This window comes from Pongo abelii, chromosome 1, assembly GCF_028885655.2.
Source record: "Pongo abelii isolate AG06213 chromosome 1, NHGRI_mPonAbe1-v2.0_pri, whole genome shotgun sequence".
NCBI lineage: Eukaryota > Metazoa > Chordata > Mammalia > Primates > Hominidae > Pongo > Pongo abelii.
In genome coordinates this window covers 197310210-197316296 of record NC_071985.2, presented here as the reverse complement: position 1 = coordinate 197316296, position 6087 = coordinate 197310210, and the positions used below count along the sequence as shown (strand labels likewise).

General features: G+C 47.6%; 1 protein-coding gene across 6 annotated transcripts in view; it reads left to right on the top strand.

Annotated features, from left to right (window-relative positions):
* Positions 1-455: 455 nt before the first annotated feature.
* The window catches only part of THRAP3 (thyroid hormone receptor associated protein 3), a 77521-nt gene continuing 71889 nt past the window's right edge, over positions 456-6087 (top strand). For 2 of the 6 annotated variants that reach the window (XM_024248401.3, XM_024248380.3), the window contains exon 1: positions 472-713. The gene's annotated coding sequence lies outside the window, so the exon portion shown is untranslated. Of the gene's footprint in view, positions 714-924; positions 1312-6087 lie in introns of those variants that run through there. The other 4 variants (XM_024248394.3, XM_024248407.3, XM_024248384.3 and 1 more) reach the window with 4 other exon arrangements.

Below are 6087 nucleotides of genomic sequence, written 5' to 3'. Positions count from 1 at the left end.
GGAGAGGCGGCTTCTGGGTCTCCGAATGAGGTCACACAACTAAAATTAAAAAAACGAAACCAAACCAACCCCTCCATTTGCGTTGCGCTTTCAGGGTGCTTGAGGCTTTCCTGTGCCTTACTTTGTCGGAGCCTTGCAACAACGCTGTGGGGTAGAAATTACAAGTCTCATTTCATAGGGGAGAAAACAGGTTTAGAGAGGAGGGATGAATTTGCTCAAGGTCACAAAGCGGAAGGGAGCACAGCAGAGACCAAAAACCGGGAGACTCGACTCCCAACTCGGAAGCTTTTCAACAAGGCAAGCTGGCCCAGAGTGGGTGGGGCTCAGACTCTCTCCAGGCCGGTTCCAAAATGGTGGGGGCAGTGGCGTCAGCAACGCCCCCGCCCCTTCCGTCCACCGCCCTCCTCCATCTCCAGGCCACCCAGGCGGGGGGAGGGGACGGCCCCGAGCAACCCACGTGACCGCCGACAACCGAGCGCGTGACGCATAGCGGCGGGCCCAACGCTTGCCTTGTCTTTTGGGAAACGTAGTTCTGATGGCAGCCAAGTCGGCGAGGAGAGGAGGGCGTAGGACTACATTTCCCAGGAGGCAGCGGGTCTACGCCGTCGCCGTCGTCGGAGAGCGGAGACGCTGGGCGCGCTGTGGGGCGGGGGCGAGGTTCGGGCTGGTTGTGCCGTTGCGAGCTGCAGCTGCGATCGCTGTGGTAGGCCCAGGTAAGTGAGCGCCTCCAATGGAAGTTAGGGCAGCTTAACCGGCTCTAGTGGTTTCGTCTCTTATCTTTTTTCCCCAGCTGCTGGGTCAGGGGCTCGGGGAAGGCCTGGCGTGGAGTCGCTCCCTCCAGCTTACACCCTCGCCTCTTCTGAGCGGGCTCCGCTCCCTCCGGCTCCTCCCCTTCTCCGCCCTTTAGGGCTTCCCCTGGCCCCGGCCTAGCTCCCGAGGCTCTGGGTAGCCTTCTTTCCAGAGCAGCTCCTACGCCGCTTTATCTTGCAGTCGGCCTGGGGGCGGCCACTCCCTACTCCTCCCCTTTTGGCCGTATGAACCCCGTTATTTGGATTTCTTTTCCCGGAACTCCTGAGTGCCCTTCCCCCCACCCAGTCCCCATTGGCCTGGTTCGGTCTTCTCCTAGGGCGCATGTGGCTGCCACTCAGTAAATGTTAGTACCACTTCCGTTCGTTCCAGCCTGGTGGCCAAAAAAGGGATAGTCCAAATTTGTCTCCTACGGGAATATTAGAGTTCTCACTTTTTTCTTGGGCTGGAGCTGAGGCCGGCTTGCATTCCAGTGGCAATCGGCGTGAGTTCTGTTTATATGAGGTGAATTATTTTGCTTCTCTTAGCACCTAAGCAACTTTTATCAACTGTTGACTTTGACTTTACAAATCTTAGGGGTGGAGCATGGCAGCAGAAGCTGGGAAGCAGCAATGGTGCACAGAAGTTGGAAGCCATCAGTGGCAGTACAGTGTTTATGGGGAATTTGTTAATTGGATTGAAGGGAAAGCCTCTGAGAGTATAGAAGGACCTGGCAGGAGAGAGGCAGTGAAGCTTCTGTTGGGAGCATAACAGAAGTATCCTGAACCAGTCGGCTTGAGTTCAAATCTTGGCCCTGCTATCTTTTGATCTTAGGTCAAGAGTCTTCATCTCCAGGTGCCTCAGTGTTCTTATCACTAAAACAGCAATGAGTAACAGTGACCCCTTTACAGGGTTATTGTGGAGACTAAATGAGATAAAATAAAAATCACTTAGCCACTGTTAAAACGTAATATCATTTATAGGATTTTTTTTAGAGTGTGCGCCGAGAGAGGTAAGGCGTGTATCACACCATTATTTTACTTCTGTTTCAGATGACCCTGACTTTTTTCGTTTGTGGAAATACTGTTGTAGTCTGTCCTGTTATTCTAGACAGTCTGACGTGTGTATTATGATTTAGAAGCTTGTTAAATAGCCAAAACCGGCTGCTGTCATGAACAACTTGTGGAGCAAATCGGGTTCAGTTTGTTCTCTGCCGGGAGATGTATTTTGTGAACCAATGTTCATACGTTAATGATAAGTTTTACTGCAGCCATTTGGGCTTAATTGCATTTTGTAAGAGAGTTGTGTTGAGGTTTCTGTAAGAAGTGATTTGATTAAAAACCTCTATATCCAGTGTAATTCCATCTCTTTGTTTTTTAAACGTTTTAGCACCAGAGAAAGATCTCCAATTTTGGAGACTGATGTTTTTAGTTTTGTAGACTAGGTACAGTTCAATTTTAGCAGTGGTGATGTTAGTAGTGGTACCACCTTTGTGTATTTATTTAATACCAAGTATATAGGTACTTTTGAATTTGGTTTAGCCTGCAAAATATGGATTACAGAAAGAGTGATCTATTTTCTTCCGAGGAATTGGAGGGAGGAAGCTTGGAATATTTCTGAGATTAACACAGAGTTGGGAAATGATGATGACTGGGAGGGCACACAGACATAAGATTTACTATTATTATTATTATTTTTTGAGACAAAGTCTCGCTTTGTCGCCCAGGCTGGAGTGCAGCGGCACAATCTCGGCTCACTACAACCTCCGCCTCCTGGGTTCAAGCGATTCTCCTGCTTCTGCCTCCTGAGTAGCTGGGATTACAGGTGTGTGTCACCACGCCTGGCTCATTTTTGTATTTTTAGTAGAGACGGGGTTTCACCATGTTGGCCAGGCTAGTCTTGAACTCCTGACTTCAGGGGATCACCTGCCTCGGCCTCCCAAAGTGCTGGGATTACAGGCGTGAGCCACCGCTCCCGGCCACGATTTATTATTTTTGGAATGGATAGTCCTAACCACTAAGCATTTTAGGGCGCTACCCTGTTTCTGTAGGGCATAGTGACATCCTGAATGGAAAGAAGTCTGGTTAATGCTATTCTCTCAAATACAGGGTTTTGGTGGATTTTTTCACACATATTCTATAAACATCTAAGATCTGTTCACTGTTTGACTCTGGTTGATTGGGTAATTTATTCAACAAATAGTACTTGAGAGCCTATCATTTACCAGCTCCTGTTGTGGGCCTGTGAATATATTGGGGTGTGATGACAGATTGAGGTCTTGTCTTTTGGAAACTTAACAGGATTGTTGGGGGTGGGGAACACAAAAGGTAAGCAAATAAACTACAAATTGAGAAAAGTAACATAGAGGTGTCCAGTTCAGGACTCTGATAGACACTGAAAAGGGGGAGACCTAAGGGTGGTCAGTGAAGTTCTTTTTGGGGAGAGTGAGGAACCAATTTGTAGGATGTCAAGGAGAGGGTATCCAGGTAGAGGAAATAGTAAGTGCCCAAACTGGAAGATGGGAAGAATTTAGTGTGCTTTCAGAACTGAAAGGAGGCCAATTGTGTTTGACACTTTGGAGAGTGATTACAGATGAGTTGGAGAGAAAAGGTTATTAGGGAAGCCATTGAAGCCTTCTGATGGTAGGAAGGATTGCCATCTCTCTCTTTCTCTAATATGTATAGACACATACATATATAAAATTATTTACAACATTTTTTTTTTTTTTTTGAGATGGTGTTTTGCTCTTGTTGCCCAGGCTGGAGTGCAATGGCGCGATCTTGGCTCACTGCAACCTCTGCCTCCCAGTTCAAGCGATTCTCCTGCCTCAGCCTCCCAACTAGCTGGGATTACAGGGATGTGCCACCACGCCTGGCTAATTTTGTATTTTTAGTAGAGACAGGGTTTCTCCATGTTGGTCAGGCTGGTCTTGAACTCCCGCCCTTAAGTGATCCGCCTGCCCCTGCCTCCCGAAAGTGCTGGGATTACAGGCATAAGCCACTGCGCCCAGCCTACAACAGATGAAGGAGGGAGGAAGGAAGGGGTTTAAGGGGTGATTTATGTTTTAAAATCATTTCATGGAAGTATGGAAAATGGATTGTGAGGTATGTTAGTTAAGAGACTGAAGATGGTAGTTACCTGACAGAGCAAGAAAATAGAGATGGAAGAGCAGGAAGCAGAGATTGGAGGGTAAGTAGGTTTAATAGTCTCTGTAGGCTGCAGTGAGCCATGATCATGCCACTGCATGCCAGCCTGGGCAACAGAGTGATACCTGGATTCAAAACAAGTAAACATATTCTGCATGGTAGGACATTTTTTTTTTTTTGAGACGGAGTCTCGCTCTGTTGCCCAGGCTGGAGTGTGGTGGTGCGATCTTGCTCACTGCATCCACTGCCTCCTGGGTCCAAGCGATTCTGCTGCCTCAGCCTCCCAAGTAGCTGGGGTTACAGGCACCCGCCACCACACATGGCCTCTTTTTTTTTTTCTGGAGGTGGAGTCTTGCTCTGTTGCCCAGGCTGGAATGCAGTGGCACTATCTTGGCTCACTGCAACCTCTGTCTTCCAGGTTCAAGCAGTTCTCCCTGCCTTAGCCTCCCAAGTAGCTGGGATTACAGGCTGCCTGCTACCACGCCTGGCTAATTTTTGTATTTTTTTTTTTCTTGAGACAGAGTTGCTCTCTTGTCACCCAGGCTGGAGTGCAATGGCATGGTCTCGGCTCACTGCCACCTCTGCCTCCAGGGTTCAAGCGATTCTCCAGCCTCAGCATCCCAAATAGCTGGAATTATAGGCATCCACCACTATGTCCAGCTAATTTTTGTATTTTTAGTAGAGACAGACAGGGTTTCACCATGCTGGCCAGGCTGGTCTCGAACTCCTGACCTGAATTGATCCGCCCGTTTTGGCTTCTCAAAGTGTCGGGAAAGGCGTGAGCCACCACACCTGGCCTAATTTTTGTATTTTTAGTAGAGACGGGGTTTTGCCATGTTGGCCAGGTTGGTCTTGAACTCCTGACCTCAGGTGATCCAACGGGCTCGGCCTTCTAAAGTTCTGGGATTATAGGCGTGAGCCACCACGCCCAGCCTGCAGCAGGACATTACATTCTTAATCTATGGCCTGTGGACTCCAGGGAGCCCATGAACTCTGTAAAATGTTTTTGAGTAGGGGTGCATTTTCTCAGGGAAAATGTCTTCTCCTTCTACCATATTCTTTAGAGTTTCAAAAAAGTTAAGAAATAATGTTCTAGACCCTATAATGCAGCTTTATAATCCATAAAAATGTAGGCTGGGCATAGTGGCTCATGCTTATAATCCCAGCACTTTGGGAGGCTAAGGTGGGAGGATCCCTTGACCCCAGGAGTTCAAGGTATCAGTGAGCTATGATTGCACCACTGCACTCCAGCCTGGGCGACAGAGCCAGACCCTGTCTCTAAGGAAAAAAAAGGTAATTGCTCAAGGCTTGCTTACCAAGGCAGTAAGAGACACGGGTACCCTTTCTAAAAGATTGACCTTATTAATTTTTCGAGGGAACTAATTTTTTTTTTTTTTTTCTTGAGATGGAGCCTCGCTCTGTTGCCCAGGTTGGAGTGCAGTGGCGCGATCTCGGCTCACTGCAACCTCAGCCTCCCAGGTTCAAGTGATTCTCCTGCCTCAGCTTCCCAAGTAGCTTGGACTACAGGCGCCCACCACCACACCCGGCTAATTTTTGTATTTTTAGTAGAGACAGGGTTTCACCGTGTTAGCCAAGATGGTCTCCATCTCCTGACCTCATGATCTGCCCGCCTCAGCCTCCCAAAGTGCTGGGATTATAGCTGTGAGCCACCGTGCCTGGCCTACAGTGTTTTTTTGTTTTTTTGTTTTTTTTTTTTTGTGAGGATAAGTAGTATGTTTTAATGATGTGCTGTAGAAATCTTAGTTTCTTTTTGTCTAGAAGATAGGGTCTGGTTTTGCTTATAAGTGAGGAAGCTGAAATTTGGTGAGTCCAATTTGACAAAAATTCATTTTCTAATGTTTTCTTTCATTGAATTTTGTTTACAATACATATTTTAGGTGCTCCAGAAATGGAGCTTTTTGTTTGTTCGTTTGTTTGTTTGTTTTGAGATGAAGTTTCGCTCTTGTTGCCCAGGCTGGAGTGCAATGGTGCGATCTCAGCTCACCGCAACCTCTGCCTCCTGGGTTCAAGTGATTCTCCTGCCTCAGCCTCCCGAGAAGCTGGGATTACAGGCATGTACCACCATGCCTGGCTAATTTTGTATTTTTAGTAGAGATGAGGTTTCTCCACGTTGGTCAGGCTGGTCTCGAACTTC